General features: G+C 36.0%; 1 pseudogene; it reads left to right on the forward strand.

Annotated features, from left to right (window-relative positions):
- Positions 1–7,475, forward strand: part of LOC108759769 (heat shock 70 kDa protein cognate 4-like) — a 47,841-nt pseudogene extending 40,366 nt beyond the window's left edge.
- Positions 7,476–8,836: the final 1,361 nt, after the last annotated feature.

The following is an 8,836-nucleotide window of genomic DNA, read 5'->3' on the forward strand; positions in this document are numbered from 1 at the left end:
GAAAATTTATTTAAAATAACCTATTTTATATTTAAAAGAAGTTCTTGAAATCTATTTTTTATTTTAAGTAAAAACTACATTTCAAAAACTAACTCAAAATATAAAATAAGAAATATGTATTTTAAATAAACGTTTTAAATAGGAAATACAAAATGTTTTAATAATTTTATTTATATTTTGATATATAAACATACATTTGAGTATACATTTATAAGTTTATAACATTTCAGATTTTACCATTTCAATTTTTTTATAACTATAGCAGATTTATTTTAAATAAAAAATGGGTTTCAGAAAAATGTTAAATTTTTTATTTAAAATATCGTAATCGATAAAAGATTGATACGACTTATTCGAAATAAAAAATATAAAATAAATTCCAAAAACTTATTTAAAATGTCGAATAAGAAATAGGTCAGAAGAAGTTGTTTAAAATAAAAACTACTAAATAGCTTTCTAATTTCTCCTTTATTTAAAATATATACTTTAAATAAATTTATTTGAAATACGAACCGAGCCCTAATTTATATACAATTATGTATGACAAATTTTTTACTGGGTCAATACATATTTTGAGAGTCATTTGAAGCATAGTTTAATATACAAGTCTAATGTACAAGATGTTCCAAAATTATAAGATAATACCGGATTCATATGGGTTGATTTTATTAGACATAACGTCTTTACGAACGTTCCTCTGGATTTGGCTATTGAGGACATCGACAACAGGTGGATGGACATAGAAAAGAATGCAAACGTCCTAAAAGATGAATTTTCGGCAGCAATCAAATTTATCATATCATCCACTTATTTTACATTTAACGAAAGTACATATAAATAGACGTACGAGATGCCCATGTGGGCTCGCACCTTTGTTTCCCAACATTACCAACATTGTCGTGCAAGATTCAGGGAAGAAGAATGAGTTTTAAATCTTTACATACTTTTTTGAGGCGTAATGTTTTAAATCTTTACATACTTTTTTGAGGCATAGACATATCTTATTTCCGCGGTAATAATTTCATCGTAAAGCAGTAATTAGAAGCGTTGTAATATCCAGTTAAATCCAAGTTCTTTGTGAATTGCGAAGAATAGGAGAAAAGAGAAGAAAACGTAGGTACGTAATGGAAAAAGAGCGATAAACGTAAATTCATTTTCACATATACGCTCACATTCGATCGTATTTCAAAACATATGAGCCATCTCATTGGAAGCCATATAGGATTTCATGAATATCATATTAGGCGTGCTGTCCTATACGTCGTTTTAAAGGCCAACACTTGATTCAAACGCATGATATAGCAAGGCATTACGTCAACTCGGCTTATTTCGGGAACCGAAGTTACATTTCCACGGAGAATACGGCGCTGAAAATGGGAGAGATCCAATGGATGTATTCACCTGTTTCGTGTCGGGAAAATCATGCCGTATCCGCTTTATCTTGCCACAGCTTTCAGTCGATTTTCTTTACGTAGACCAGGCGGGGCGGTAACGACCGCGGCTATCGAACAACGCGCCGCACCGTCGCGCCTAAAACCCGTTATAAAAGCCGTGGACCGATTTCATTTTATCGCAACGTTGTCATCGGCGAATTACCGCGTAAACCGCCTGGACAGTGTACGAGTGGATATTACGTTGGATCTGCAATAACTGTAAGCGTTTCAGGATTTATATTCGGTCGCGAACCACCATATTGAACACAGTGTGTGTGCGCGATTTGCTAAGCCCCTCACTGTAGCCCCTCACTAAGTAACGTTGGATCAACTCGTTTTTGAAAGTATCAGGAACTTGTTCTTTTCGCTTTTATTAGAATTTAATTCAGTTTTTAATTTCGTGATGTTGTAATTAATTTTCATTATTGTTTCTGATATCTTTATCAATGCTTAACTTCTTTTTACTCAATTAATTGATTATACGTAAATTAAGTAAGAGCTATAAATTATTTTTTTTAATGAATCTTTTATATAGGAAATCTTTACAGATTTCTACTGTTACATTATTGTTTTATATGTATAATAAAACAAGTGCGATGTTAGCTCGATTAAGCGTATACCTAGATATTTATATTACAACCAATCATTGTAAAACGTCCGAGCTATTTGAACGGAATCAATACGCTGAACAGTCTCTAATCACTATATGTTATGCGCGTTGTATCGGAAATCGTTAGATGATTGCTAGCTCGAGTCGAAGGCTTATAGTTAGATCGTTCTCAGAAACGAGAATCGTGGACTACAAAATTGGTAACCAAGCTTATATTCCGGAGATCGGTCGTTAAATCGCAGCCAGAAATCGAAGAAAGAAACAAGATTCGAGACGGTTTTGAATCGTCTATCAGAGATTTTGTTTTTCTCTATATTTCTACTCTTTCTCGTCTATCGTTTTCTCTCTGCCTTTTTTTCTATTCCTCCATACTCACTCTCGCGTCCTCTCACTAAAGCATGCACCTCCCCGTGTCATCCCTTTCGTCGCTTTTGTCCACCTCCTCGCGAAACGATAAATTTTCTAAACTTAAATCCTGGTCTGTGCGCGACCACGACCACGACCACGACCGTACTACGACCATCAACCATCTCTGCTTCTATAGTGCGTATATATACATACGCACGTCGAGCGTGGAAATGCGGCTTGTACCGGCTTCATGCACCCTTGTTTACCGGTCTGACGACATATTTACGAGGGCTCGGACCCCTCGATCCAATCTCGATATTCGGTTCAACTCTCTTCGTCACTCTCGACGTATACCTCGCATGTCTATCTCACATCGCCTCCGTAAGGCGAAACTTATCAGACACTTTCACTGTTTCCTCTTCTTGTGTTCATCCGTTCGTCTCCTTTCTCTCTTGTTATTTCCTTATCTCTCGCGTCGTTTCACCCGCGCCCCGTACGCTGACGTCGCGTCGGAGTAAGCGAATTATTAAGAGCGCACGATATTCCGTGAAGCCATTCATTGTTTTCCACGTAGCTGGATTTATCGTTCTGGCGGGCGTCTCGTTTAAATCCCCTACGTGCCGGCGGCGGACCAGTTTAGGGCGGATCTCTTGGCGTACGCGTTCGTGTACCCGTATTCTGAACGTAAGCACGATACACGTTCCCGAATTAACTCGGTTAAGGGATAATCGATTGGCTATGCGCTTCAGCTTGGTGATCAAGGTAAGAAGGCTGAAGTAACGAAGACGTAAAGTTACGTCGATCATTCCGTCTTGATATAAGATTGATATGTTGATTATGATTTGTATTCTTCTAGATTTTAATGCTTTTACAAAAAGAATATTATCTTTACTAAGAGCTTTATTCTTGTATAGACCGCTTTTCGATTATCAGGTTGATTACTGTATTATATACATAGCTTCAAATTTTGGTACTAGACTGACTCACTCACTCACTCACACACACTCTCTCTCTCTCTCTCTCTCTCTCTCTCTCTCTCTCTCTCTCTCTGATTTTATAAAAATATCTTTTAAAATTGTAAAGTAATAATTTGATTGTGTCACAAAAGTCTATCGCAGATTTCAAATGCAGTATTTATAGTAATCTGCTTAATCTATTTGATCTGTGCAAAATTACATAAAATTTGTTATCTGCATATTGTATATTTATGACAGAAATTAATTTTAGCATTCTTGAATCTGATTTTGTATTTATTTGAATAAAAGGAAAGATTATAGCAATCAATGGCGAGGAGAGAAAGAGAAAGGAGATAATAAAAAAAAAGGAGACCATAACCTCATCGTCACCAAGAGTAGAAAAAAGTTAAGCCGTAGCAAAACTTTATTATGACGTTATAAAAAGGGTAGGCTGTATGATCGTCGCCCTTCGTTCGTCATTCAGTTCACGACGCTGGTCACGAACCGTTCGACCCTCTTCAGATTATACGATAGCGAGGGAGTCAACGTGTCACGTGTCGAATTTACGTATGATTCACATCAAATTTTCTGGTCGCTTTCAAAATTGTCATGCGGGACAGGATTTTAAGATGTGTAGATTGTTAAAATTACATTTATCTTGCACTCGTGTTTTCCTATCGCGCCTCACTTTCTGCCACAAAGCATCGTGTAATTGGTCGCCGGTATTGCAATCAACATTTTAATCAACCCTCTGTGTTTGTCATATTAATTGTTAATCGAATATGTGATAATTAAAATATTGTTAGCAATCAACGTTGTGGAACGCAATAACATGGGTAGACCAAGATTGATACATAGTATCGAACGTTCGATACCTTGAGCGAAAATGTTAAACTAGATGAGTAAAGATATTGCTTTGTTAAAGCGTAAGTAAGATTCTTTCATCTTAATAAATATAATGAAAGAAAGTAAGGATTTTCATTCATAGTGCGTAGATGGAAAATTTATCTAACCAATAAGTGTTAATATTGGCGGATACAGTCGGCCCTCAATTCCTACATAATTCATTGCTGTAATTATGACGCCCGGAACGGCGAAGACCCGAAATTGACAGGACAATAGACAACGCCGGGGACGTTACGGAACAACGGAATCGCGATTCAACGATCAAGTCCACGTCGCTGCTTTCCAAAATTTCAGGTCCGCAATGACAGTACCGGCGGCCAGCATCGATCTGGTCACGACCCGTATCAAGATATATCGTTATCCCAAAGTGAAGATTATCATTAACGATCAAGGAAATCTATCATAAACTACGTTATTTATGAAGACCAAACGATTGATCGGCAAAGAATCCCAATACAAGTTTTGATGAATCCCAATACGAGTTTTGATGAATCCCAATACGAGTTTTGATGAGCTTTCGTGCATAAATTTGCATCGACTAGATTTGTCTCCAATTTAATCCTTTCACGCGAGTCGTAACAAGCACACTATCTCAATAAAATTTGAATCCCATTATTGACGTAGCAACAACCATGAATAAAATTTGAACAGTAATGTTGAGATCAAGCGATTTGGCAAGATCGCTAGTTTATTCAATGTGTCCATTATTTTTGCTTCTGCAGCTACAGTATTTCACCATTGTTAAAACAAGGGAAGAAGGGAATCACCGGAAGTACCGGTGAAGTCGGTAATGCGCTCGTTTCGGCGCCGCCAAATCGACTCGCTGCTTCGAAATCTACTATCGCTCGTATACGAACTTGGGATACGACTAGTCCGCCGTAACGGACCGTGTTTATGATGCTGATAATAGCCGCAACTGCTTCCTTTTGGAGTGGTTGTCTTAGTTGGACTCACGTCCGCCTCTAATTAGGGCTACATCTCGGTACAATTTAGTCGACCAACGTGTTACGATAACACCGCATATTTAATTCTGAAAGAGAGCACAGAGAAAGCAGAGAAGAAAAGAAAGACAAGATTTTAATTTCAATTTCTACCTGCAATTTACAATTTTAATTCTTATTTTATAAATAGCAAATAGATTAGTTTTCCTCCATTTAATAAAATATTTTTAAGAATAATTTGGCATAATTATATATATATATACTAAAAAAAGTCTAATATAAATAACTACCAAATATATTTTGTTGAACGATCTGAATACATGACGAAAAATTTAAATATATGCAAGGAGAGCTTAAACAAACAGTTTTACAAACTAAAAGACTAAATGATAAATGATTTGAAGACTTGTCGATTTCATCTGACATAAAATATTAGTTCTTCCAGTTATCAATGACAGTGAGCAAAAATCCGACTGCAATATAAAGTGACGTATATAAATGGCGAGGAAAATCCCGTTCTGATATACGCGCTTAATGAAAGAGGAAAAAAAATACTTGTGCCGCGTAAAGAACTAGATCGATCGTACTGACTAAGCACGTTCCTTCCTTCATAAGTTTTATCCTGGTGAATGTTTTTCATCCTCGTACCGCTTCATTAATTACTCGTTGCGTATTATTACACAAGGGGGAACGAAATCTTTCTTCCCTACGAAGAGATTTCCTCGATGATTTTGACCAGGATGAAGGAAGCTTACTTGGGCACGACTATTACGAACGCTGTGATCACGGTACCGGTGTACTTCAACGACTCTCAACGTCAGGCTACGAAGGACACGGGCACTATCGTCGCTTTGAACATCCTGAGTATCATTAACGAGCCGACCGCAGCCGCCATCGCTTACGGACCCGACAAAAAGGATAGTGGTGAAAGGAACATTCTGATCTTCAATCTCAGCGGTGGTGCTTTCGACGTATCAATACTGACTATTGACGATGGCACATTTAAAGTAAATAACCTGCGTGCGCCTAGTTCGGACACATCGATAAAAGAATACTCCGCACTGCAGACATACACCTAAAAACGGCAATCAAATTGGTGTCTAAAATATTTGCATTGAATAATGACACGAGCATTATACAGTTATTTAATATTTAATTTTAATGAAATATATACAGGGTGATTCAGATCAACCGCACGGGTATGTATATTCCTCACAAAAAAGTGAGTCGAAAATGTCAATAGCAAAGTGTTGTGATATCAATAGTTTTTAAACGGTGAGCCTTAGAAGACGTCCAGCCACAGGGCATGAAATTCGCGTCGTCAGGAGCGGCGCGACTAAGCAGCGCTCGAACTTTGATCGCTAAACGATACCAAATGAGTATTACAAAGTTTTGTGAAATCTGTGTATTAACATTTACTACAGTATATTCTTAAATTGAGTCCGATTCAATTGATGGGGAGTAATGTCAAATTTGATACATCATTTATATCAGTAAAAAGGATTTTTTAAATATGTTTTAAGTAATAAACAAATTTGTAAATAAAATCAATATTAATTAAATTATTTAAACAAATATTATTAAAAATATCACTCGACAGATATTTCCAAAACTTCTTTTCACAAACAACATTAGAAGAAATTAATTTAAGAATACTGTAGTAAATGTTAATACAGAGATTTCACGAAACTTTGCAATACTCATTCGGTATCGTGCCGTTTAGCGGTATCCATCAAAGCATTGGCGCAGCGGGCTGCTTAGTTGCACCGTTCCTGACGGCGCGAATTTCATGCCTTGTGGACATCTTCTAAGGCCCACCGTTTAAAAACTATTGATACCACAACATTTTGATATTGACATTTTTGACTCACTTTTTCGTGAGAAATATGTATATGTGCCATCCTGTGCGGTTGATCTGGATCACCCTGTATATAGCTTAATATAAACTATATTAAAGATGTTTTGACAAATTTTGATAATCATCTGGTTATATATTTCGCGCGATTTATAAGAAAATACAAGAAAGATTTGATAAAGAAGATAAGCGAGCTGTTTATTGGCTGAAAACTGCCTGTGAGCATGCCAAAAGGATTCTTCTACGTAAATCTCAAAATCGATGCTTTGCTAGATGTGTGACATCACTTTTACGCTTCGATCACGCGCTCGTTTCGTTTCGAGGAACTAAACCGGAATCTCTTTAAAAGCACCATAGAAGGCGCTTATAGAGAAGGCACTACGTGACGCTAAAATAGATAAGATAAGGCAAAGATCCATGATATAGTAGCTTGTTAGTAGATCCACGAAGATAGCACGTACACATACACATACACGCACTCACATTAAAGAGCTTCTACAAGTTATAGCTAATCCCACGTCATCGCTTTGTCAACCGAGGCGTGTATTTCAAAGACATACCATAGTTGAAACAACTCATTGTTTAATCAGGCAATTAATATTTGTTGACTCAATTTCTTGTGATAAAAGCCAAGATAATGCTAAGTGGTTACGTTCGATAACAAAACACATTAAAGTGCGATTCAATTTCCACGTGCCCGCCACCATTCCGTTTCGCAGAGAAAAGACGTAGGGATGGCACCATAAAGAAGACACGAGGGTTATCCCCAGATGTCTGTTACGGTATTAATGAACTAGATGACAAAATCAACAGACGCTCCTGCTATTCCTATTGTAACTGTAGAAAAACATTTATCGTCGATTCCCTCCGAAAATTTGACACAATCAATTTTCGTCCATTTTTTAAGGATTTCTTCTACAACATGGAATTAAATAAGTCTATAAACTTGGACGAGACACTTAACTACAGCGTGACGGTTTAGATTGCCATTTTGTATAGAGATAAGTCTGAGGGCGTATAGTATCCTCCCTCGATTGGCATCGAAACGGTCGATGGCGTGATGACTGTTTTCATCAGAAGTAAAAAAAAGTACGACGATCCTGACAAAACAAACGTAGGAGTTCACTACATATCACCGACAATCAATCGAACGTTCTGATACAAGTTTACGAGGGAGAAAGGACGATAACCAAAGACAACAACTTTTAGGAAAGTTCGAGTTTTCCGCTATTCTGTCAGCATCACAAGATTGAAGCAGGTTTTACAAAACATGACACAATTAGATATGGAATTTTTTTTTTTTTTTCAAAGGAAATTAAGATACTAGAAAATATAAGGAAACGTTTTAGTTATATATTAATTTATGAGAAGTCGCCATTCTTTTTAATAGATATAATTCCTAATTTATTAAATTTGTATAATAAGTATAAGTTTTAATAATAAAACTTATAAGAAAGAGTGAGAGAGAGATTATATAAAATATATGAAGATATGTCAAATATAATCTTTTCTTCTTTCTTTAATTAAAAAAAGAAATGTACGTACAGAAATACCAGAAATATGAAAATTAATTATATTAAAAACAAAATCCTTTTCGGTATTTATTTTTGCAAGATTTGTGAGGATATATTTATATATGTGTGTGTATATATATATATATAATATATGTATATACATATATATATATTAAAGAACCTCCGCAGAAAATGCCCGTTTTCGGTACCTCGATTTTTGAAACTTTTATTATGCCAAATAGTTACATATAATGACCCAATAACTCCTGCAAA

The sequence above is a fragment of the Trachymyrmex cornetzi genome, unplaced genomic scaffold (assembly GCF_001594075.2).
Source record: "Trachymyrmex cornetzi isolate Tcor2-1 unplaced genomic scaffold, Tcor1.1 scaffold205, whole genome shotgun sequence".
Lineage (NCBI taxonomy): Eukaryota > Metazoa > Arthropoda > Insecta > Hymenoptera > Formicidae > Trachymyrmex > Trachymyrmex cornetzi.